This window comes from Siniperca chuatsi, linkage group LG19, assembly GCF_020085105.1.
Source record: "Siniperca chuatsi isolate FFG_IHB_CAS linkage group LG19, ASM2008510v1, whole genome shotgun sequence".
Classification (NCBI taxonomy): domain Eukaryota; kingdom Metazoa; phylum Chordata; class Actinopteri; order Centrarchiformes; family Sinipercidae; genus Siniperca; species Siniperca chuatsi.
The window spans coordinates 6,473,161-6,500,692 of NC_058060.1; the positions used below are offsets into that span (position 1 = coordinate 6,473,161).

Genomic DNA, 27,532 nt, shown 5'->3' on the forward strand with positions numbered 1-27,532 from the left:
AAGTAAATGTATTGTTAATATAGAGATCTCTAAACCTTTTAATACAGAGACTAGACCATGTTGAGAAAGCACTATCAACCATAGATGGGGGAGAGGCTAGGTTTGAGGCTACCAGAAGGGAAAAAGAGATTGCCTGAAGGAGGTGTAATGGAGGAGTGAGCAAGGGAAGACAATGCCGGTATAGATGAGGCTGCATCCATCTCTAGCCAAATTGGGGGTGGGGATATTTCTGTTCTGCAACCAGTACTGAATGATCGTGAGATTATAGCGCTGGACCTCTGTCTGGTTTGGGCCTCTGCAAAAGCTGTTTTTGTATCCTATCCTTTGATGGGGGGGTTGGAGCGAAGTGCTATGGCAAGGGGTTCTATGGAGAGGGCAAATAACAAGGGACTTAAAGGGCAACCCTGGTGTGTCGACCGTTGCAGAGGGAAACATCCTGATTGAGTATTATTAATCCTGACAGAGGCTTGAGGGGATGAGTACAGAAGTCTTCAAAGTAATCCAAGTAATGAATTTGGAGCCAAAGTGGAATTTATTTAGTGTAAAAAAGGTATCTCCACTCCACCCGGTGAAACGCTTTCTCCACATCCAAGGATATGATGGCCTCAGAAGCATTAGTGACAGAGGGATTATATGTGATATTAAATAATTGTCGAAGATTGAAGAATGAGTGTCTATTTTTAATAAATCCTGTTTGATCAGGAGAGATAATTAATGGGAGGACTATTTCTAAATGTGTTGCCAGAAGTTTGGCTAGAATTTTATAGTCAACATTTAACAGGCTAATTGGGCGGTATGATGCAAGTGGGTCTTTGTTTTTTTAAATTTAAGACAAATAGTTGCCTGAGTGAGAGTGTGTGGAAGAGTACCATTTACAAATGCTTCATTGTACATTTCAATTAGAATAGGGGCTATTTAGAAAAAAAAAAGCTTTTTATAAAACTCTTTTATAAGCCTAGTAGCTGTCAGGTCCTGGGCTTCTCCTGGATTGAAGGGATTTGACGGCATTGGACAATTCGTCAACAGTGATCGGTTGCTCTAATTTTTTAACCAAATCACTGCTGACTAATGGCACAGGAAGGGAGTGGAAGAAATCATCCAATTCTGATATATCCATTTCAGTTTTAGAAGTATATAAAGACTAGTAAAATTTCCCCTGGGGTCTAATGACATTCCAGATGATGTACGAATTTTAGGAATCTGGTCTGATAATGATAATTGACGTAACTTGTGAGCTAATAATTTACTGGCTTTATCTCCTTGTTCATAGTAAGTGCTCCTAGACTTGACAAGCAGTTCAGTAACCTGGTCTGTTAGTAATGTGTCAAATTCTGCTTGCAAAGTTAAATGCTCCTTATAAATATCTGGAAATGGTGAAACAGCATAAATGTTATCTAATTGGGCAATACAGTGTGTTAACACAGATAGCCTGTCTTTTTAAGTTTGTTCTCATGTGCGGTGTAGGAAATAATTTCACCACTGATATAAGCTTTTAAAGTTTCCCAGGGAGTAGATGCAGAGATATTTGGGATTATATTTGTACTTATTGAGTACAAATAGAATCCCAAATATAATGACGAAGTTTTCATTAATAAGAAGATGAGTATTTATCCGCCAAGGCAGGTTATCAACAGTTTGAAAGATTACTTCCATAGTCACAGTAGGGCTTAAAGTTCTCAGCACAGTGGCGTGGGCCGTTTTAGATTCGAAAATAGATAAATAGATAATTATATTTATTATTTATTTTATTTATTTTTCATTCATTTATTTATTTGTCATTAGCTGTCATTTATGGTCGAGCTATTCTCTTTCCTCTCCTTTGCATTTTTGATGGAGGGCGTGGCTCAGCTCCTACACACACACCCCCGCACACAAAGTGGACAGCAGAGGAGAGAGGCCATGGTGCCTGATGGTGAGATGAACCAGGTGAAGGTAACGTTTTACTCAAGTTGACAACTCGATTAAAACGCAGAAAAGCGATATTTCTACCTGCATTGTCCGCAGTTGTTGTTTAGTTTGCCACAAATCTTAAAATAGAATGAATATAATAAATAAAACCAGCCCCTCCAAAGGACAGGATAGTGACTGATGTCTGTGTTCTTTATTCTTTCTAAACTTCATTCAGTAGTTTCATGTCAGGAATATTATTTATTTTACTGATGATTTAGATGTAATAATAATAATTAAACTTTATTTATAGAGCACTAAATATTGTTTTGGGCTATCGTTTTGAGAAGAGACTTAAAAGAAGACACTGACCTAATTTCTTTGGGCAAGTTGTTCCAGAGCCTCGGGGCCTTGATAGTAAAAGCTCTGTCCCCCTTAGTTTTCATCCTGGCCTCAGGAACAGACAGAAGACCCCTGCCTGAAGATCTCAAACTACGCAAAGGTTCATAAGGGATTAAAAGTTCTAAAATATAAACTGGAGCCAGGCAATGAAGAGCTTTAAAAGCTTTAATCAATAAGATCTTAAAATCAATCCTAAAACAAACAGGGAGCCAATGTAAAGAGGCTAAAACAGGTGTGATGTGATCATACCTTAAAAGCCTAGCAGCTGATTTCTGTACAGTCTGCAGTTGTTTCAAAGTTTTTTGATTAAGACAAGTGAACAGACTTTTACAATAATCAAGGCGTGAGGAGATGTACATGTACAACAGTTTCCGCATCACTAAAATTTAAAATAGATCGGATTTTTGCAATATTTCTGAGGTGATAAAAACATGATTGGACAAGTTTAGTGATATGTTGCTCAAAATATAAATTGCAATCAAACAGCACACCAAGATTTCTTGCAACAGGCTTGATATGTTGTGAGACGTAATATTATAAAGAGTACGGCCTAGACCTGCTGGATTGATTTTAAGATCTTATTGATTACTTTTAAGGCTCTTCGTGGCCTGGCTCCAGACTATACTTTAGACCTTGTAATCCCTTAGGGACCTTCACGTAGTTTGAGATCTTCGGGCAGGGGTCTCCTGTCTGTTCCTGAGTCCAGGATGAAAACTAAGGGCGACAGAGCTTTTGCTATCAGGGCCCCAAGGCTCTGGAACAACTTGCCCTAAGAAATTAGGTTGTCTGAGTCAGTGTCTTCGTTTAAGTCTCTTCTCAAAGCACATTTTTATCTGATAGCATATCCTGATTATAGGAAAAGTGCAATGAGATAACTTCTGTTATGAATTGGCGCTATATAAATAAAATTGAATTGAACTGAATAGCCAGTAGATGGCAGTATTTGTTTTGTGAAGTTGAGCTAAAGAAAATTTATCGACATCCAATTTTTTATGTCAGACAGGCAGTCCTGCAAAGAACCTAGCATACTAAGGTCAGTGGGCTTGACAGGGAGGTACATCTGTGTGTCATCCGCATAACAATGAAAATAAATACCATGTCTGTGGATGACATCACCCAAGGGCAGCATATATAATGAGAACAGTATTTATTGGTCCCAGAATTGAACCTTGAGGCACACCATAGATGATAGGGGAAAAGGATGACATGAAGTTATTAATGGCAACACGGAATTTCCTATTGGACAAATAAGATGAGAACCAGTCTACTGTAGTGCCAGAAATGCCCACCCAGTGCTTCACTCTATCTAGAAGAATGCCATGATCAGCTGTGTCAAAAGTAGCACTTTCTAGTCCAGCAGCATAAGAATGGAACACATGCCTTTGTCAGCATTCATTAAAAGGTCATTAGTGACTTTGAGAAGGGCTGTCTCAGTGCTGTGGTGCTGACAAAAACCAGATTGGAACTTTTCAAAGGTATTATTGTTTTCCACATCAGCGAGAAGCTGCTTAGAAACAATGTTTTCGAGAACTTTGGAAATAAAAGCAGTTTGGAGATTGGACGATAGTTATCCAGGAGGGTAGGATCAAGCCCAGGTTTTTTTTAGGACTGGTTGGACACAAGTGGTTTTAAAGTGATCTGGGATGCAGCCAGTAGACAGCAAGCTGTTCAAAATAGTTAGCAAATGGGGCCCGATACAATACATAACTTCCAATTAGAACCTAGTTGGGATTTTGTTCAGAGTGCTGGAGGATACTCTCATAAGACACATGATGTCTGTTAGTTCAGGCAGAGTAACAGCAGAAACATTGCTCAGAAATTGGGCAGAAATAAGTGCAGAGAAATGACATGTTCTTGCATCCTTCACCATCCCATTATAAAAGTGTAATAATCCTTTTTATAGCCACAAAGTGGACCTGGAGATCTGAGAGGGAGGCACAATGCAAATACCACCTAGAATTTTTTTTTTAAATAGTAGAATTGTAATTGTAGTATTTATATTAATAAATTAATAATAGGAATGACAGCTATAGGAATAATAATGTCAGTATTACTATTATTAATAATATTATTATACAGAGCCAATAACAACAACTGTAGTAGCAGTTGTCGAGCAGGAACATGGGGGCAGCAGATGGTCCACAACCACAGATCCAGTCTCTGCAGCTCCGGAGGCAGAAATACCTGCTGAAAGTGACAGAAGGAGAGAGGAGAGAAACGAGAAAGCACAGAACTATGGGAGAGAGAAGATGTCGAGTAGAGTAACATGCAGTAATGGGATAAAAATGCATACAGATGGAGAGGGAGAGAAGGAGAGAGTAAAGAGGTGCATCATGGGAAGTCTCCCGGCAGTCTAGGCCTATAGCAGCATAACTAAGGGATGGTTCAGGGCTCACCCAAGCCAACCCTAACTATAAGCTTTATCAAAGAGGAAAGTCTTAAGCCTACTCTTAAATGTCGAGATGGTGTCTGCCTCCTGAACCCACATTGGGATGGGATTCCACAGGAGAGGAGCTTGATAACTGAAGGCTCTGGCTCCCATTCTACTTTTGGAGGCTCTAGGAGCCACAAATATACACAAATCTATCTATTATATTGCGTGACTCTTCTGGCAGCAGCACCGTGCGCACCATGGACTGTATAAAATGTGCACACAGGCAGGAGTGAGAGTGAGTTCCTATGGTTTCGGGAACGCTCTGTGTCTCTGTCACTCTCAAACACAGAAGGAGATCAGGCAGACAAAACAGAAAGAGAACAAGGTGGGGTGGTAGAGAACATAGGCATAGTTGCAGCAGACTTTGTAGTGATGAGAAGATCATTTCGTTCACCCGCAACTAGCGAACCAACTCATGAACAGCTCTCTGAATTACCCCCCTTGAGAACATGTAAAAGGTACCAATCTGTGAAGTAAAATAGTCACCCCTCTTGCCTTACTCTGAAATGAGCAATGGAACACCTGACCCACCCATCAAGACTTAAGTGTTGTGATACCTTGAGATGAGTTTCTTGGAGAAAGATGATATGAGCTTTCAATTGATGAAGGTGGTGGAGCATCTTGTTGCGCTTAACTGGGTTATTGATTCTTAAGAAACTTAAAATCATTCCCTCCAGCTGGATGTGCTACACCAGGCTGAGTCATGTCTTAAGAGAGAGAGGATGTGTAAAGGACAAGGCACAATGCAGATCTTAGTTGACCCTAATAATGCAAGTTTAATAAACATAAACAAGGGACGAAGCCCACAAATCTCCCTTTGCCGAAGCATCTCCTCAACTGAGATGCAAGCAAAACCCTAAATACAAAAAAAGTTTGGAGCTATTACTAACTATTAACTACTAACTATTACTCTTTCCTACCTGAGATTTGTGACCAGAGTAAACCAAACGTGCATAAATTGGTCTGAGGAACAGACCAGCTAACCAACCATTTGTTTCACACCATGCGGTACAAGAGCTGGGTCCTTGAAACTGTGTGTGGAGCCATCCGGGAGAGTCAGTCTCAGAACTGCAGGGTAGATGAGGCCGAACTTCATGCCCAGGCAGGCAAGACTCTCCTATCCTTATAGAGGAGAGGATCTCTTGAGTACGTCATTGCAGATGTGAAAGAAATGCACCCTGATGACAAATGCTCACGGAGGTTCTCCATCCCGGGGTCGGCTACGCAGGGTACGGTGAGCCTGGTCTGGCAGTGGCTTCTCCTCCAGGCAGCTGGGCCACGAACTCCATCAGTCGCGGGCCCTCCACTCCCTCCAGTAGTACCAGAAAACGAATGTTGTTCCTCCGCATTCTGCTTTCCAGGTCCTCACATCGGTTTCGAGGGAGCTCATCATGAAATGTAGTAGCTCCACAATCAGCTTTCCCGTGGGGCTTCCATTAGCTGCAGCACCCGATGGCAGGGGTGAATTAGGAGAGGGTGCGGGCTTGTTGTGGCCGACTCTTGTAGGCTCCATTTGTGGCCCAGTAGATATCATCATAAACTTAAATTTCTCAAATTTGATCTGAACAGTTTAGAGGTCTCTTCAGATGCCTGACCAAACAGAAATATATGCAATTTTGCAGGGTTAAATATATAGATTTGGTCACTGACTCAGGAGTGAAAGAAAGACGCGTCCTACAAGTGACTTCAGCACAGAAGAGTGCATGTCAAAAGGGCTTTTGTAAAGGCTTGAAAAGCCTTCGTTCCCACCGTCCAGGAAATTTGACTTGCTGCAAAGAGGAAGGTAAAGTCTCCCAGAAGAGCGATGCAAATAAGACTCAGAAGCTAAAGCCTTTGTGTGTGTGTGTACGTGTTTGAGTGAACCATGCATGCAGTGATAACTGGCAGAACATGCCCCTCTGAGGTTAGACACACTAAATGGAAAATACTCCTCAAACACCTCCAAAATAATTCAACAGTCTCTCCTTCTTCTTCTCTTTTCCACACTATCTTTGATCTCTCCAACCCAAGGCTTCTCCTGTTCCTGATTCATCTGCCTGTACCTGCCTCTTTACGGCACCACCCTCATGCTGACTCTGTCTCTTTTCACCGAAATTGGATTCAGAGACTGCTTTATTCACAGAGGGATCAACTTCAATGCTTGTCTTTTTTTCCTTCCCCTTCTTCTTTCCTCTCCTGGCAAATGCCACAGTGAGAGGAGAGAAGGGGAGAGAAGTGGAAGGAGGAGGAGGGAGAAGAGGAGGATTGTATCTTCATCAACTTGGCCTGTTGGTGCTGCTGTAGCCTGGGGCAGCGCTGTTGGAAAGCCCTCACTGCTTTTTCTCTTTTCAGCATGCTCTCTCCATGTGAGACCAGAACATATTAAAAACAAGTGTTGTAGTCCTGTAATCGAAAAGGCGTGTTTCACCTCAGAAACATGACATATCAGACAAAAGCAGGGATGTGATATGTTGCACTGAGGCCTCTCTGGGGTTTTCCTGATTGGAGATGATTGAGTGGCACCCTTGGGCTAGGCTTTGCATCTCCTGAAGTGGCCCCCATCTACTTGCTCCTCACCTGAGTAAATGACCTCTTGTCTGCTGCCAGCTCTTGATTACCACTCTTCATCCAAGCTGGTGAAGAGAATGGATGCAGGGCAAAGACGTGTGTCGTATGTGTGTGTGTCTGGAATAATTAAAACCAGGAGGTGTAGAGAGGCATCTGTTGCAAACACTCCACCCTTATGACAGGCCTCCCTAAGCCAGGAGAAAACCCTAATTGTATAAGTGTTACTTTAGTCAATGAAAACTCTGCAAAAAAATATTCATTAGCCTCAGGAACTATGTAATTTGCCTATCCTATTTTTGTTATCGTCTGTACCCCTCCAGTGTAGGTAAGTAGTAGATGGTAATTTTCAAATAAATTACAGATTTATAAAATGCAACAGAATTCATTACCCAATCTTTCCTTCAATCGTTCCGTTGTTCTTACATGTGTGTATCGGTACGTACTGTATTGGTACAGTGTGCAAAAAAATACACTCTATATTGGGAAGAATTACACTGTACGTTGCGGGTCGTAATCTAAAGCATTACCACAAAATGTATAACTTTAAAATTCTGGGAGTTTATCCATACAGGACAGTGATGGGACAGGGCTAGCCAAACCCAGACAGTGAAGTATTTTATTGAACAAGTGAGTGAACACAGGCTATGAAAGACCACACTGCTCTGCACTGGAGAGCACAGATAGCTGCAATGATTCAGAGTGAGCAGCTCTGTTCAAGCTGCCAGTTTGGGAATGACAACTGAACTACAAAGGAAAGATTACCACAGGGAGTAAAATGGACACTGAATGAATTACAGCCTGATATGAACAGGTAAAGTGCCTTTTCTGCTTACACCTCTAACCATGGTAACTTAACACATTAGAGATGACAACAGCTATAGCCTCAAAAATCTTAGAAGAAATACAAATTAAAAACTCATGATTGAGATTAAAAACTAAGACTAAAATGTATTTAGTTTTGTTTACTAAAACTAAAATATACATTTTTAGACTAAGACTTAATCAAAATGAACACTGGTATGTGTGTGATAAAAGTTATCGGGGATTCATAGGGCCTTTATAGGCCTCTGTGGCTTAGAGGTAGAACAGGTCGCCCACTAATTGGAAGATCGGCGGATCGGAAATTGCTCCCGAAGGCTGTGCTATCGGTGTGTGAGCGTGTATGATTGATGAGGCATGGGGTGAATGTGACATGTAGTGCAAAGCACTTTGAGTGATCGGAAGACAAGAAAGGCACTATAAGTACAGACCATTTACAATGGTTAAAAAAAACTTGAGCTCTCAAAGACACATGTTTTGGCCATTTGACAGCAGCTAAAATAAACCTCCATCTTTCATTTATCTCCACCAACACTCACCTGCACTTTGTTTCAAACTCCCGTAGAGATAGGCCTAAGTTATGCAGCAGCTGCTACGTTTTAAGTCCATAGTCTGTATTCAAAACAGGAAAATAAAAAAAATCTGTGAAAGACAGCACACACCTGGGCAAGCATTTCTGTTTGAGTATGGTTGAATAAGATCTGTGCTCTGTATAATGGATTCTTGGGCTACCTGTGTCTGCACTGATAAACACCAGCAAACACAGCACCATCAACTCCAACCTGCTTGCAACGCCGACCGGCCTCCATCTGTTGCCACTTTTGAAAAGAGTGGCTGGAAACACGTTTGTGTAATTTGGCATGTTCTTTCAAATGGAAATAATCCGCCTGTTTCTCTTTCCGAGGGGAGGCTCCCCTCTGTCGTGGCTTTCAAGGTAAGATTAAGAGGACATTTTTATCGCGCAGGGTTTAACTCTCTCTTCCTCTGGTGATTTCTCTGCCTTCTGGTTGTTTGAAATACACAGAAGGCTTTTCTGAGCTGTACTCTTTGCCCACAATCAACCTGTGAGGAAAGAACGTGAATGTAAAAACTGTTTTATCTAAAAAGAAATAAATGAATAAAATTAAATTACAAAGATGTTGCATAAATATTAAAGGAAAATAAAAGAACTCCCTCACTATTTCTGCATCTAATTTTCTCTATGATGTGAATAAAAGGGAGTTTATCTGCCTTGAATTTGTAGTTAGTGGTATGGTTGAAATGAATGGAAACATTACAACCGCAGTATTACAACGTCAAGTCATCACTATTGGGTGAATTTAGAGATATTGTTGTAATTTTACATTACAATACATTTATTTAGCTGACTTACAATAAGTGCATTTCAACCATGTGGATACAATCCAAAATTGCAAGTTTCATGAAAGTACATCAACTTGATCAAATATGCTGAACTGCTTCAAGTGCTACTTTTAGAAACAATGAGATAGAGAATGGGTTGAAACAAAGGTTTTTTTCAGTTGTTTTAAAAAAAAAGTATTTATGGGCCAAGGTGCAGTCTGAACAGATGAATTTTCAGTCTGCGACAGAAGGTGTGTAGAGTTTCTGCTGTCCTGATGTCAATGGAGAGCTCGTTCCACCATTGTAAGGCCAGGACCGCAAAGAGTCGTGACTTTGTAGAGCTGTAGTTGGGCCCTCCTCGTAGTGAGGGAGTAACAAGCCGATTGGCAGTAGCAGAATGTAGCAGACGGGCTACATGCAGGGTTTGACCATGCCCTGGATGTAGGATGGGCCTGAGCCATTCGCAGCACGGTAGGCAAGTACCAATGTCTTGATTCGGATTCAAGCAGCCACCGGAAGCCAGTGCAGGGTGCGGAGGAGTGCTGTAGTGTGGAAGAACTTGGTTAGGTTGAAGACCAGAGGAGCTGCTGCTTTCTGGATGAGCTGCAGAGGTTGGATGGCACATGCAGGCACACCAACCAGGAGTGAGTTGCAGTAGTCAAGGCGTGAGATGACAAGGGCCTGGACCAGAACCTGCGCCGCCTCCTGAGTGAGGAATGGACATATCCTCCTGATGTTGTGGAGCATGAATCTGCAGGGACGGGTTGTCACAGCGTTGCTGGCAGAGACTCCTGAGACTCCTAGTCCTAGGGGGGTTGAATAGGAGGATCTTGTGGTTCACTGTGTCAAACGCTGCTGAAAACTCCAGGAGGATGACAATGGAGGAGAGGGAGGTTACTCTAGCAGTGTGGAGTTCCTCAGTGATGGCAAGGAGGGCAGTCTCAGTTGATTGGCCTGCCATGAAACCTGACTGGTACGGGTCAAGGAGGTTGTTCTGATGGAGATATGCAGGAAGTTGAGTGAAGTGTTTTAAAAAGAAATGGAAGAAGAGAGAAGGGTTGAGTGTGGGTTTCTTTAAAAGAGGGTTCACTCTCACTGTTTTTAGAGTGTTAGGAAAATGACCAGTTGTCAGACAGGTATTGATGAGGTGGGTGAGGAAAGGAAGAAGGTCAGGAGCAATAGTTTGGAAGAGATGAAGGGATAGGGTCAGGAGGGCAGGTGGTTGTGCGATGGGAGGCAACCAGGTTTAGTACCTCATTTGGGAGAGAGTGGTGAAAAGGAGGTCAGAGTAGGAGATGAAGAGGTGGATGTACAGGAGGAGTTAGCAGGTGAGTGGGGAAATGAGGAGCTTATGTCATCTATCTTTTTTAGAAAAAAGTTAAAGTAGCTCAGTAGATGGAAGGAGGGAGGTGTTGGAGTGGGCTGGATCAAGAAGGGTAGAGAAGACAGAAAAGTTTTTTGGGGTTGGAGAAAGAAGATTGAATTTTGGATTGAAAGAAAGAGGTTTTAGCTGCAGATAAGGAGGCGGAGAAAGAGGAAAGAAGAGACTGATAGTCAAGGAGGTCCTCGGAATGCTTGGATTTCCATCATTTTCTTTCAGCTGCCCATAGGGTGGTTCTGTCAGCACCCACAAGCTGGAGGGGTTGGGCAAGCCTGCCGAGTGGACAGAGAGAGGGTCCAGAGAAGAGGACATAGTAGAGAGTGTCTGTGGCACAGTCGGGAGGCATGAGTGAGAAAGAATCAGGTGAGGGGACAGCTGATAGGACAGATGAGGCAAGAGAGGAGGGAGACAAGGAGTGAAGGTTGTGGCGGATAGGGACAGTATGACTAGAAGAGAGAGGTTTGAGAGAGAAGGAGGGAGTGGGATATGAAGAAGTGGTCAGATACATGAAGAGGACTTACAGAGAGGTCAGTGGTAGAGTAGTTCCTGGTGAATATAAGGTCAGCTTTGTGAGGGGGGGGGGGGAGTGAGAGAGCAAAAGAAGATAGTAACAGTTGTAAATCAGATGTTAACTTCTCTGTCTGGATGTTGAAGTCACCAAGAAGTACAAGCAGGGGGCCATCTTCAGGGGTGTTCGATAAGAGGACGTCTAATTCCTCCAAGAATTCCCTGAGAGGACCTGGTGGGCGGTAGAGCACACCAATGTTTAATTTCACCTGATAAGTAATGGACACAGTGTGAAATTCGATAAAAGAAGGAGTGATGTGTGGAAACAGGTAGAGAGAAAATCTCCATTTGCGGGGGGAAAAGCAAACCTGTGCCACCCCCTCTGCTGGCGGGTCTGGGTGTGTGGGTAAAGGAGTAGGCTGAGGAGAGGGCTGCAGGGGTGGAGGTGTTTTCTGGCGTGATCCAAATCTCAGTGAGAGCAAAGAAGTCCAAAGATTGCAAGGAGGCGTAGCCGGAGATGAACTCAGTCTTGCGGGAAGCTGACTAGCAGTTCCACAGGCTCCCTGTGACAAGGTGTTGGGTGTTTGTGGAGCAGGTGGAATAGATAAGATTAGAGAGGTTACAGTGATGTCCTGAGTGGGTGCATGATCTAGTATCTTCGTGAAGAGTGGTGTATGGAAAGTATACACACATCAGATGAGGAAGAAGCAGGTATATAGACAAAGTGAAAAGATACTTAGCCCTGACAATGTTAGCCAGTCCTCTCACTTGTCCTCCCATGAAGGACTCCTGCGAAAGACTCTTTTGTCATATGATGAGGCTGCCGCTTCAAACAAGGAGTGACTTTTAAACACAAGTGCTGATTGTTCAATTGGCTACAGAAGTGCTAACCACACACTCTGTTAATTAGTTATACAATGAACCTGATGGTGATGGCCTGGCAATAGAAACTCGTTTCCACTGACAGCTCAACAAACAAACAACATTTTACACAGATCAGGGAAGAGTTGTGATTTTGAAAATCCTAAACTGTATTAAGAATGAGCTCTCTCACCACAACCCTAGGTGCAATTAAGTAAGTAATCAGATCAAAGTCTACTAACACCACAAGAACAGTCTACAATCCGATTAAACTCTGCTAACACCACAAGAACAACACGCAATTAGACTAAATGATTAGTTAACCAACATAGCAGATAGCACAGTCAAGCAGAGAAAATGCCTATTCAAAAAGTAAATATACTCAGCCTAAATCTAGCAGTCTTTTCAGTCAGAATGCACACACTTATATATTTATATATATTTGTATATATTTGCATAAATTTCCTCTAAAGCTCTTAACCTTAATTTTGAGAGACACAGAATGTTACAAGTTGCAAGAAATGTTGACCTGGAGACATTTTTTTCACCTCCTGGCTTGAGGATCGGCTGAACAGATTGGAGCTCTGTTGCTCCGGCCAACATGACCAGCAGTGCAAACAAGTGTGACTCAGATAAACCATATGATAAACAGTCTGATCCCACTGATGAGGAAAGTGGAGGTCAAATTCTGTGTGTGTGTGTGTGTGTGTGTGTGTGCTTGAAAAGCTGTGTAAGGAATATTTTCACTGAACACAGGGACAGAAAGCGTCATGTCTGCAGTAAGTGAACATGGCTCTTTTACATCCCATTAGAGGCTCTTGGTCCTGACACCACGTTAGCATTTTTTTTCCCTACAGCAGACTAATACAACAGCTCCTTGCTTTAGTAAGAGAATCCCTTTTAAGAGTTTAGTGGATTCTGTGCCCTGACTGAATTTCAGCTATATTGCCACTTGAACTATAACTATAGTCACATACTGTTTATTTTTAGCTTTAACTAAAAATGCTGACATCCATAGTAATTAACAGTCACTTCAAAACAAGACATGCTAAACTGGTCGTGTGGGTAATTTTAGAAGGGGCATTATGGCCACACTCGGGGGCATCCACGGCACTGGCCGTTTGGCCGTGGTATAATTCCTACCTTGACTTATATCAATACAGCTGTGTACACTTGGCGCATAACAGCTCGCGCTCGCGTACCCACTTGCGTTTTACAAGTGTAACTGTATCCAGAAGCGCATTTCTAATGCTTCAAGTCTATATTCTTCCAACTTGAGCATTGATGTGGAAAAACTTGTACATCTGGTCAGTCTTTACTTTGATGAATAGAAGAATAAACACAAATCTGATATCAGAGAAGATCTTGCATACAACTTGCATACATGGACACAGTCAATACCAAAAACTCTTTATACACTTGTCTCATCTTTATATGGTACTTAAGCCTTGCAGAAATCACACCATAAGGAGAGGTAGACACAGTGTGATTGACAGCCAAGACCAGATCTCATCCATGCGTATTAATATTATAATATTATTATTCTAATTATGAAGGTGAAGCATCTCCAAGGTCTTCAGCTCATCTTTTACCTCCGTGCATGCAAAGCCTCCCAGCATAAAGTGTGCTAAGTCTGAAGGACTCAGGGATCCTTCTCAGGTTAACTATCATGTCATCTCATAACTTAAACACTCCTTCACACCCCTAAATTTCTACCACATGCATGTAACTAAATTATTAGTGTACTGGGCTGTGAGTACTGCCCAATACACGGCCGGTGTAGACCTTCCCTGCCAGGTAAATGCTGACTACTTTCAAACTTCATGTACAAAGGTTGTAATACTAGCTACAAACTGGGGCATGTTATGAATTTGTAAGTTTCCAAGCCCAGTCTGAGATCCAATTCAAGTGTCACCTGAGTAATTTTCTCAGACTTGACAAAGCTCCTCCAGAGTCACAAAAGACATTTAGTTGTGCTTTTTTAAAATTCTGAAATAATCTATTACCAGGCCTTCTTGCAGCAATAGTCAATTTTCTACTACAACAGTGTATTTTTCCATAGTTTCACCCTCATTTTATCATATCTGAACATTCCAGAAGTCAGATGGTCAAATCCGTGGCCAACTGTATCTTTGCCAACCAAATGGCTTAAAATGCAGGAGGTGCTCACTGCTGTTCACTCACATCCATGATCTGCCAGCTGCTGGCATTTAGCGGCAAACATAACAGCTTACAATGTTCACACAAATGTAAACACACACAAGAAAGCATTCACACGTAGACAAACACTCTGACGTGTTCTACCTCTGTATCACAACCACATCACACGCTGAAGCCACGATAACACTGCAGCGAGACTGTGGCGAAACGACACACACTCACGCTACAACTCTCAGAGGTTTGGATGAGAACCTGGGCTCCAGCCTAATCAAGTCAGCCAGGTCTGACCACGCTGATGGAGCAGATGGAAAACACTCTGCTGTTCAGGCTCCAGGGTGAGGCTGGATATCCAGGAAGGGTGACGAAAGGTATGCTTGTTTCTTACAGCTCCAAAATTCAACTTTTCCAAATCAATTGCTGCATTTGACTGTAACAGTGGCATGATGTTAGTGCAGAAGTTCCCTTTCTAAGACCTTTATTCAACCAGGATATGCCTCTGGCCTAATGAGACACTTCCAGACATAATTTTTGACCAGATGTGATACCAGAGGGGCCAGAGTGTCCCTAAACACACAACCCTTTAATTTAATTTTCAAAAGAATTTGATTAAAGGTTTTACACATTATTCATATACAATTCATTTGTATAAAAAATACATTATGTAATAATTGTAATTCCTGCTCTGATGATGATTCATAACAACATAAGGAAATATCTTTATGTAAAACACATCTGAAAACTGTTCACTGTCAATTAATTTAATTTGTTTTCCTTATAATATCCACTTCTGGCAATGAATTACAACAATTAAAATTTTTACAGTTCTGTTTAGGCAGCTTAGAGCACAAAGTCAGTGAAATATCATGGTCATGATTAAATACTGAAAAAGTCAACACTTACTCGAGGCACGAGACGGGACATGTCTCTTCACAGCTGTAGTTTGGTTCGGTTGATCTAGACCAAGGACCAAAATATGATACATTTTTGTGTTTTAGTTCTGGCTTGTTTAGTGTTCATACTGACATATTTCAAACAAACTAAGAGGAGTAAACATGGAGTTATATAGACTGACAGGTCATTCATTGGATAGTTTCTGTGACTGCATTCACTTTATGAACCCACGTGAGCAACAAAATTCTGTTTTATTTATATAGTGCCAAATCGTAACAGGGCAATTTTCATATAGAGCAGGTCTAGACCGTACTCTTACTCATAATAGTATTTACAGAGAGATTCCCACCATGAGCAAGCACTTGGCGACAGTGGCAAGGAAAAACTCCTCCCTTTTAACAGGCAGAAACCTCAAGCAGAACCTAGGCTCCTGCTCTTTATGTTCTCTTGTGTTACAAAGAGCTCACAAAGAAACAGCTGATTATGAGCATCATTAGATGAGACTGCAGCTGGACCTCATATGTTAAATAATGATGAATAGACAAAATCTAGATGGGAAAAGAGGCATCTTACCATAATATTACGGGGGGGGGGGCACTACATTTCATATTCTGTTCATTGAGGAACTGCTTAACAACATGGAGTCGGAGCACAACACACAGCTCCTTTTCACTTTCTGATTGATCAGGTAAAATCCCTACACTCATGTGTTAACGCGCATATGCTTTCACACCACAAATGACAATTGGAACCGGACTGAGACCCACCTTTCCAGGTAGTCCTGCTGTTTAGTCAATCAACAGCTTTCATACCAGTCCAAACAAAACGAACCAAACAGGAAAACGCACCACAAATCAGCTTTCAAAACTTACAACATATGGGTTGCAGGATGCAAACCCCAGTCTCTGGTGTTAAAGACCTGTTCTTTTTACGCCCAACTACCAACCCTGATGTCTTCCACATAGCTTTTGTGTGTAAGGATTTCACACTTCCTAGTTTTCCACAAAACATTATAAACTTACGTTTGTTATTTTGGTTTATGACTAAATACCTTCAAAACTAATGACATTCCCATCAGCCTCAGCTGTACTTCGTGTTTAGTGCTAATTGGCTACTTTTAGCATGATAACTGGCTAAACTAAAACGAAAAACAGTTAACAATATACTTTCTAAACATCAGCAAGTTAGCATTGTCATCGTGACCATGTTAGCATCCTGATGTTAGCTCAAAAATGCAGCTGGCATAGCTGTAGACTTTTCATTTCATTTTTGCCCCCCTGAAGTCGGGGACACACATTACGGCTGTTGGTGTTGACAGTTGGCAGATAAAATCATATAGTGTGTGATATGTAAAGACTGTCAAAGACTATAAAAACAGTGCAAGTTGGTGGAGACCATCTTTATGTGTGGTTTGTCCAGCCTTTGTAGGTTTCAGCTAGTTTTCAGGTTTGTCCCAAGCTTTAGAGACTTTGTGTAAGCCACTGGACTTAACATATGATGAACTTCAACATTTTTTGCATACTATTCACTGTGTTGAGGTTGTGGCTAGTAAACAAAGTATGAAAAGTCAGATCAATGACAGAAACACAACTAGAATGAGACTAAACATGCAAACAAAACCTGTTCAAAATCACAACAAACATCAGAATTTTCTTTTTTTAAATGTATTTATTTATTGCAGATTGCCTGTGTTTTCCATCTGTTTCTTGGAAATCTATGGAGGCTTTACAAATGCTAGTTGACTCAGCCTCATGTTAGATGACAGCTCATCAAGTTGAGTGACAGCAGTGGGTGTGCTTTAACAGGTGGACACATGCACAGAATATGTAAACAAGCTGCACACACACACACACACACACACACACACACACACACACACACACACACACACACACACACACACACACACAGACAGTTCCTCACCTCTATTACTCCTCACCTTCTGGTCCCTGCAGGACAGTTGGATGTGAGCCTTCATCCAGTAAACATACACTCTCACTGTCAGGATAACATGCTTTCCAAAATCCATGCTGAGCCTCAACAAATGCACACAGCCTCACAAACGAACACTCACAACACCCCACAGACCGGCATACAAGTGCACACACATGCGACCCCCACAGAGGAAGTGAGATTAGCTTTTTGCTGCTACTGTAATTCAGTTATCCCTCGCTGCCGGACGCCAAATGGCGGGCAGGGAGTAGGATTCTGCTGCGTCTGTACTTTGTGTGGCTGGCGGCTTGCTTATCCCTCTCGTACACAGGTGAATGCCTTTTTGCCTGCCTGTCTACTCTACACCTCATCTCCCACTGTCTTCCCACAACCTCAGGACACCGTGGATGCCCCCTCACTGCTAAGCTGCCATCTCAAATACACTATTGTGACGGGTAATTTCTGACATGGTTTCCCCTCAAGAATTTTACTATGGGCAGGGTATGTTCAGTCTTTTCACCTCTGCTCCCAAACAAGCGTCACAAATGGCGAAACATAAGTCTAAGTTGGCAGAAGGGAGGATTCTTGAACCAAGATGGTGGTGGCGACAATGTGACAAGGCCTACCGACGTGCCGGAGCCCACGTCATTAATCTGTAAACCTGCTCGCAAATGCACAGATACCATCCATGAAGTGAGTCATACAGTACGCTCACATATGCATGCATGCATGCACACAGTGGGAGGCAGGTTTCTGGCGCAGGTTGGCCAGAATCCGGGGCTTTTCCTCCCTCCAATGTGGACCCCTTGCCAGGCCAGGCATAGAAAGAGGTCACATTCTCCAAGGTGTGTCTAAACAGAGATGACATGTGGATGTGCTGGCACGAGCATAGCTCTCGGCTCCCTACCACCGCATCTCACACCCCTGCCAGAAAAGCAGCTGCGGTTGTTTTCTTTCCCCTCTTTTTTCTTCTCTTTTTCTTCTCTTTCCCCCTGAAAAGCAGCTCTCTGCCAGAGAAAACAAAATCATTGTTTGTTTTAATGGTTGTTCCATTCCTCAGGTTTATCCTGACTTAAAAATACCAATAAAGTAGAGAATGTGCTTGACAACTGGAATGATGCTTATGTTAATTTCAGTACGCTATTGCTTCTATTGCCTGAGGAGTTCTCTCTGTCATTTTTCATTAAACAGTTTTTCTATTGACTGACATGTTTGTGGAAATGTATCCCCGTGACTTATTCCCTTCGTAGCATGACAGCATAGTATTTACAGTATATGATATATCATCAGATCTTTCTCAGGACAAACATCTAATTATACATTGACGGACAGTTATAACAAATGCAAAAATTAGGAAAATGTGTTAAGAAAACACACAAACTGTTGTGGTTTCCTTGATCTGTATGGTTGGATGTTGATACTGGCCAGATTCCTGGTTCCTGCGAGCAGTATGATTTGCGAGTGAAACCTTCCTGTGAAACAGGATGTCTCCATTTAGACATAAAATAGAAGGTGAGCAGCACACATTAAAGATCCCCTCCAGACATGTTTTAAGACAAAAAAATACATTGCTCTTAATTCTAATTTGTCTGATATGGTGCTGGTATGTGTGCTGGAAGTTTCTAAACTAAACTTACTGTATATAAGTTGTTTATTGGATCATGATTGGCTTCCAAACTAAAACAGTATTCTCAGGTCAAACATCCAAGTGACGTAACGATAAGCAAAACCCTTTTTTTAATGGTGGGACTTTAAAGCTAAGATTATTGCAGCTCCTAGATTTTTCTAGATTTTAATGCTTTTTCTATCTATAATGTATTTCTGTTGTAATTGATTTAATCAATGGCATTTTTTGCTCAGCATTAGACTGAAGTTGAATTATCTTAAAGCTGCATTCATTGATTTTTTTGCTATTTGGAGGCAATTTATAAACAACAACATTGATATAATATCAACTTATAAATGATATGGAGAACATGTTAGGAAATATTTGCGTGTTTATACATTTAGCAGCCATGGAGCAACATTAGCATTTATTTGGAGTCGTGTTTCTGGCCACCTGACAAATGTCAGTCCAATATTCACTTGCCTTTTAGTTCTGATTTTGTTTCCTCAAACTCCTGAGAAAAATATCCTGCTATTTAGCTGCTAAATGCTCCACTATGTTCAACAGCTAGTCCATAACTTTGTCTATCTGCTGTTTAGTGCTGGGCAGGTAGTGTACAGTGGCTAGAAATGAGGTCAATGAGAGTGGTGAGTCTGAACCAAAACAGTAAAGTTGTGGTCCAGAAAACATTGAGAACCAAAAAAATGAGCTGAAAGAACTGCAGAGTCACGTGATAATTCACTGTGGGGTTGTCACTACGAGCAACACCTCAATAAAAATATTGTTTGGTGCAGCTTTAAATGTTAAATACCAAAAAAGCTCCTCTCTGGGTAAAAGTATCCCAGCTGTTTTGATTTTGATTGGCAAAAAAATTATAGAAATATCAACTCATCCTAAATTTTGGAAGGATTGCTAAAAGCAACCTCAATTTCAAGTGGAACTGCTCCCAGGGAGAACTTTTAGTATTAAAAAAGTAATGAGTAACATCTTAATTTTTTGTGTCTCAAGCCCAACACTGCTCCTGTGCCTCCCCAGCTGATAAGCTATTTAAAGCTGACAGCGCAGGATCACAGCTATCTGGTAAATGGAAATGGGATGAAAGCTACCCACACTCAGCGGATTTCTTTGGCTTGCATCATTTTGCGTCCCTGGCTGAATTAGTGCTTACTAGGTGGTAATAAAACAACTGTGAGGTGTAACATTGAGTTCAGAGTGAAGACAGCACAGTGCAGACCCGTAGGGAATCTATAGTCCTAAGCCCATAGGTATGTCTTCAGGTCCTGGCCAAGACCTGAGTGGGTATCAGGTTCGTCGCAGAGCTCATCAGATTCAGACCTGTCCTGGTTTTGATTTAATGCGTCCCTGGAAGAGAGCGTGGAACATCACCTGCATCTGGTTTACACTGACAAATCAAACCCAGTTGTGGTGGGAGGACTTTAATCATTTTTATGGATGGTAGGAGTTTACAGGTTTTAAATATATATTTATGTGTTCTGGCCCTCAGGTAGTGAGGATAAATCACAGCAGTGATCAGGCTGTGAGAAGGCCACAGCTACAGTGAGCACAATAGGCCAGGTAACATGCAGAGCTGAACACAGAATAGATATGAGACGTGGTCGAAATGAGGTCACTGAGGACAGTATGGGAGTGGACAGGATCGGGTTTAAGTAAGAGTTACTGTATATCTTTCAGAGAACTGCAATTGGTAGATAACCTGAAAGATGAGATATCATTTGATATTTTAACAGTCAATAATGTGGATGTAGTGTTTATAGTCATTATGGTAACATTGAAGGTTCTGTAAATGATTTGAACATTAAGATTAGATAGATTAGATAGATTCTGAACATTTATATAGCGGCAAACAACTATTTGCTATTTAAAGATATAGTGGAGTAATGGCGTCCTAAGCAGAGGTTGACGTTATGCCCCCTCTGCCTGTGTTGTTATTGCATCCTCTCTGTGCTTTGTTTATACAGCCGCACCGGCCACGTGTGCATGTTAGCGCATGTGAGTCCCTCGTGTGAAATTGTTCATCTGTGAGGGGAGCTGGCTTTTTCACATCTAACGCAGTAAATTAAGGATTTATTTCGACCAAACCAGTTTTTGGTTGTTAGAACAGTGGAAAGAGTAACAAAGACCGTTTTGGTGAGTTTTATTTTGTTTCTGTAGAGTTTGAATGAAGTGTGTTTAACGATGGTCTGCAAGGTAAAAATGATTGTTTTTTGCAATGGAGTCCGGGGGGCGGCAAGAACAATAAAACAATGATTGTTTCTCTAATCAGAACATGATGTAATAAACACTGGAAAGCACTTATGGATGTGAAGATTTCATTTGGCAACTGTATAGTCTAAGTCCTCAGCCAGTTTTGACACATTTGTCACAGTTACAGCACTCAGCCCCTCCTCCCCTCCACAACAGCCTCAGAATCATCCTCTGTCTCCCGAGCCTGATAAAAGTACAGCACGTCCAGTTGCTTGTGTACAAAATACAGCAAGCTATCTGCAAGGTATCTGCCGGCTTCAGGCTACAAGGCTAATGGTATGCTCAATTTATGTCTGATAGGTAATAGAAAAAGAATGGTGAATCTGCTTAGAAACTGGAAGCACTCAACTTATTCTGCAAATGTATCAAATTTAGCATCCATTCCTTGTCAACCACAGCCTATCGCAAAAAATTGGGCAGATAATGCTTTTATCACACTGAATTTATTGAATCAATTAATGATTCCATCCAAAGCAAGAAATGCAAGAATCCCTCTTCTGAACATTTCTAAGGTTGTGGTGACTGATGTTGCTCTCTCTGATCATTCCTGTGTTTTCTTTGAGAGTGCTATCTCCATGCAACACAAATGTTCAAATGGAGGTAATCACCAAACGGTATATCACTAAAAACACCAGTGAAATATTTATTCAGGCTTTCTCTTCCACACCAACCCTCTCTTGTGTCTCAGTCAATGATCTTGTATATCATTTCAATTCTAAAATTACAAATGTTATTGATGCCATTGCATCTACCAAGGTGAAGGCTGCGAAAAGATCTCCATGGAGAAATGCCACGCTGGTAAGAATGGAAAAAGAGAGTATCAAAAAGCTGAACGCAGGTGGTGAAAAACAAATCTCCAGGTTCATTATGACATCTAAGAGAGACTTCGCATTTAGAATTTAGAACAGAGAAATACAGGCGGTCCTTCTTCTCTGACATAATCGCCAAAAACAATAATAATGAACATGCCTTGTTTGCTTCTGTCGACTAACAAACTCTCTTGTGTCAGTAGCCTCTGAACTTCTATCTACCAGGGCCTGCAAAGAATTTGCCTCCTTCTTCACTGACAAAATTCAGAAAATTAGACAGGCAGTCAGTGCCTCCATATCAGGTACAGGATATGTGTTGTCCCTGTGTCGAATTAAAATCAATTCAAAAAGCATGACACAATTTGATCCTATTAAACATAAAAACTTGGAGGACATTATGCAACATCTGAAATCCTCCTCCTGCTGCCTTGATATACTGCCAACAGGCTTTTCCAAAAATGTTTCTGATTGCATGGCCTCAGATCTTCTACAAATTGTCAACATGTCTCTTCTCTCAGGTGTCCTCCTACAGGCCCTGAAAACTGCAGTCATTAAGCCACTCTTAAAAAAGAACAATCTAGATACATCACTAATGAACAATTATAGGTCCATATCAAATCCCATTTTTAAGTAAAATCATTGAAAAAGCTGGTTTTCATCAACTGAACAGCTTGAAAAAGCTGGTTTTCATTAAACAGCTGTTTTGATGTCTTCCAGTCAGGTTATCGAGCACACCACAGCCCTGAGACTGCTAGTCTTCAATGACATCCACTTAAACACAGACAGTGGCAGAATTTCAGTCTTGGTATTATTGGATCTCAGTACTGCATTCAACACAGTTGACCACAACATATTACTAGATGGACTGGAAAACCGGGTGGGCCTTTCTGACACAGTATTAAAATGGTTTGAATCCTACTTAAAGGACAGGGACTACTTTGTGTCTATACACATCTGAGCAGACAAAAATTGCATGTGGAGTTTCCCAAGGCTCCATTCTGGGGCCTCTTCTGTTTAACATCTACATGCTCTCACTGGCTCAGATTATGCAAAATATTTTACCATAATTATGCAGACAATTTACATAACAATGTCACCAGGGGACTATGGTCCAATACAAGCGCTGAGTAAGTGCACTAAACAAATCAACGATTGGATGCGCCAGAATTGTCTTCAATTAAACTAAGATAAAACTGAAGTAATTGTTTTTGGATCCAAGGAGGAACGATTGAAAGTCAGCGCTCAGCTTCAATTGGTAATGTTAAAAACCACAAACCAAGCCAGAAATCTTGGTGTAGTCATAGACTCAGACCTGAACAGCCACATTAAGACAATTACAAAGTCAGCATACTACCACCATGAGAATATATCCTGAATTAAAGGACTTATGTCTCAGCAGGATTTGGTAAAACTTGTCCATGCATTTAGACTTGACTACTGTAACAGGGTCTTTACAGGTCTCCATAAAAAAATCAATCAGACAGCTGCAGCTGATTCAGAACGCTGCTGTTCGCATCCTCACTAAGACCAAGAAAGTGGATCACATCACTCCAGTTCTGAGGTCTTTACACTAGCTTCCTCTGTCAAAGAATTGATTTCAAAATATTACTGTTGGTTTATAAAGCACTTAATGGTTTAGAGCCAAAGAACCATCCAGACCTCTTAGGTCATCTGGGACAGGTCTGCTTTCTGTCCCCAGAGTCAAAACTAAACATGGAGAAGCAACTTGTTCTTTCACACTGGAGATTAATTTCTTACACTGCACTGTAAGTTTTACTCTCCTGTTTGCCCCCATGCTGTGAATGAAGACATGCTTGTGTTATGTCACTGCTGTAAAGTTACAAGGATGAAAAAGGTTGTTTGACTGAGGATTTTGTGTTTGCTCCAAGTGAGCAAAAGATAATGCAGACACAGAACTGGAGGATGAGTATGAAAATGTTAGCTCAGAGGATATAAACTAGACAGAGTGCAGAGCACACAACCATGTTGCTATGACTACAAGACAGTGACTGTGATTTGTGACTACATACTGACAAGTTTGTGTTTGGTAAATGAAAGAGCAGTTACTGTCACCTAGGCCTACAGTATGTGTAAGACAAGAAAATATGAACAGAAACATAAAGTATGTTAGTATGTTGTAGGACGGTGTGGTCCCTCATTCGTCCAGGAGTGTTCTATCGTAGAAAAGGTTTCAGTCGTAGTCATCTGGACACTGTTTTCAGAATCAAGACATTTCGGCTCCCATCCGGAAGTCATTCTCAATAGTGAAAAATGGACTGGGAACTCAGAAATTTAAGATACTCTGTGTTACATAAGCCCTGCCCTCAGGAAGGAGTCTACCTGAGTATCTGTTGATTACTCTGCCTAGTTTCACCTGAAGCTGACCTAATTGCTTCCATGATGGCCCAGTAATCAGTAATCAGGCCTATTGTTTTCTGGCTGCACCTCCCTCATCACTGTTAAGTACCTGATTAGCATATGATTGGCGTGACCAAGGTGCTAACACACTGTGGTAAACTTTGGGCAGATTGAATCTCAGACCACCCATCTTGATTCTGAAAACAGTGTCCAGATGACTACGACTGAAACCTTTTCTTAGCATGTTGTATCTATAAATAATTAGAAAAAAATAACAATATTATTGCTATTATTATCATTTATAGCTGAATATGTGCTACATAGATAATGTATTTCTTAAGATATAAGGTAATTGGGAATGTTTGGCAAAACACCATTATAGTGGCTCTAGAGGAAATGCCAGTGGATCACCAAAGTTAGTAGGATTCATCCTCTGGGGACCGTGAAATTGATGGCAATCCATCAATAGTTGTTGAGATATTTCAGTCTGAACCAAAGTGGCAGACTGACCAAGTGACTGACCGACATTGCTATTTCTAGAGCTACACCGGTAGTCGGACTAAAAAGTGAGAATGAACTCAATTGTGTCTTACATTACATATGTAGTATTATAGAGCAACTCTGAACAGTGTAATACTCCACAGAAATTGCATTCGACATGATCTTTTCCTTTCTGTCAGCACTTGTTTAACAGAAAGAGTTTGCTTCCCCTGTTAAAACAGCTTTGGAGGACAGTTGTAGGTCACACATTTTATCAGTCCAATCAGTCTGCCAGTCTGATCTTCTACTCTCTGACTGATTTCATTTAGCTATTGACTATTGAAGGTAAGTCCTTATTAGCCTCTTTTATTAACCACTAATTATGCTTCAGACAGCAGCCAGCTGTTTGCACACTGCCACTTTCCAGTTCTCTAGTTAGCATCCGGGTGTATATGTGGGCGGGTCGGGGGGGAGCATTAAATGAGCCTGTTTGTCACCTGAGGGTGAACTCTGCCATAACAGTGATGGAAATGTACTGTTAGGGGCCCCAGAGTTTTCATGTTGTCTCCTCATCACTTTACAGAGAGGCTGAGCAGTTGGAGCAGGATAACACACATCCCATTTGGAGTTGAACTAAAGAGAGAAGCCCAGTGTTTTTGTTTCCCTGGCTTTGGGTTTTGGAGAGCACAACAGCGAGTCCTGAGGCTGAGTCACTCTCTCCTCTTGGTTACGGCTTTTTGTGTTTATGTTTGGATCCCTGTGCGTCTCAAATTATACACCTGACCCTCCTCTTTTCCCTGCAAACACACACCAAAAATGTTTGATGTCAAGTTCATTTAAGTTCTGACCGGCATATGTTTTCTAGATGACACAAGCAACCTCTTCCTTCTTTACAAATCCAAAAATCCACCTCTGGCCAACTAGTCTAGCAGAAAATAACTTCTACAGTGAGCTGATGAACGGAAAGCAACCACAAGTGTCACGTATGTGAGTGGAACTTCATTGCAATTCTCTAAATCTTCTCCAAATCCCCCCACCACCACCCAGCATGCTGTCTCCTGGGTTTGCTCTCATCATCACCCACCTGGTTAGCAGCACCCCTCTCTTCCCCCCAAAAAACATCCACTAGTCTGCTCTCCACAGCAGGCTGCCAGGCCCGGGGCTGGGCCACAGGATGGAGAGATGGAGAGGTGGAGGGGAGGATGGAGGGAGATGCAGAAGGAGGGAGGGGAGTGTGTTGGTGTTCATTAGAGGATCAGAGCCTCTAATGATGCCAGGTGGCGGTGGGAGGGCAGTCTCTTGACTCTGGTCCAAAGGCTTCGATTTGAAGGCACTTGGAAGTACACACACACACACACACACACACACACGCACACACACACACACACACACACACACACACACACAGAGTCACACCTAATGGTGAAGTGCATAGTAGGGGAGCACCTCTAAAAGGCTAAGATACTTTTGTCTGATTCAGTGATTGGCAGAATCTTCAAGTACAGCAGTTACAGTTACCCTTCTTCATCCTGGATGGAGGGAATAATGTGACCCATACTTCTGTGTTGAATTTCCATCCAAATTTCATATTAAATGCTCATTCTAACCATGTTTAGAAGATGTAGTGTGCTCACACTGGAACCACAAAATAAGAAATTAATGCCAACATGTAAGCTACTAAAATACTCAAATTTTTATAGTAGCTACTGAGAGACAGTAAAAGTCAACCCTTGTTGAGAGATGAAAGAATTAGTTGATTATTTGAGAGAAAAATAATCACTAATTTTAGAAAACTAAACTTTGAAAGTTGGTTGGACAAAACAGGACATTTGAAGATGTTCTGTGACATTGTGATGGGGATTTTTTTAGCTGACATTTTATAGACAAAAAAAATTAAATCAACAGATCAATGAAGTTTTGTTTTTGTTCCAGATCAATAATGAAAATTAAGTATGTAATTTTTAAGATTGTATATATTTATAAGATATAAATATATATAATATAAATATAGATTTATATTATACTATTACTTTTAAGTTCCCTATTAAGTGACTGTCTGTCTCTGTGTAATTTGGTGCTAATTATATGAAAAATAGGGACCGTGCTCAGTTGGTACACTTTCAGTCTGCGACGGAAGATGTGTCCAGTTTCTGCTGTCCTGATGTCGATGGGGAGCTTGTTCCACCGTTGTGGAGCCAGAACCTCAAGGAGTCGTGATTTTGTTGAGCGGTAGCTGGACCCCCTCATAGTGAGGGAGTCGTAAGTCGGCAGTAGCAGAGCGTAGTGGACTGGCTGGGGTGTATGGTTTGACCATGTCCTGGATGTACGATAGGCCTGAGCCATTCGCAGTACGGTAGGCAAGTACCAGTGTCTGCTGGTAGCCAGTGCAGGGTGCGGAGGAGCGGTGTAGTGTGGGAGAACTTGGGAAGGTTGAAGGCAAGTCGGGCTGCTGCATTCATCGTGGCACATGCAGGCACACGAGCCAGGAGGGTTGCAGTATCTAGACTTTTTTATTCCTTCCATCTAGAGGTTAATTCCATCATAAACCTGTGGGATAAAATCTAAACTTCTGAAGAGCTTATACTGTAGTGTGTGGTCTTCTAGAGTTGATGTGCCCCAGGTGGTGCAAAGCCTCCATCCAGCTTTAAAAGTGACCGTCCAGGTCTAAATTGGACTGGAGACAGAAGAGAGGCAGTGAGGGGACCTGAGGCACGTGGCTGTGCTCCACATTATATAAATCCACACCACTTTTATGGGTTCCATCAGGATAGAGATCTAAATCTGGGTTAACAAGCAGAGCTTACCACTAAGAGCCCAGGGCACCAGAAAAGAGAAAAAAAAGTCTTCTTTCT

At 41.6% G+C, this 27,532-nt stretch overlaps 1 pseudogene; it reads right to left on the bottom strand.

Moving 5' to 3' along the window:
• Window positions 1-317: 317 nt before the first annotated feature.
• On the bottom strand, window positions 318-27,139 carry LOC122867074 (annotated as a pseudogene).
• Window positions 27,140-27,532: the final 393 nt, after the last annotated feature.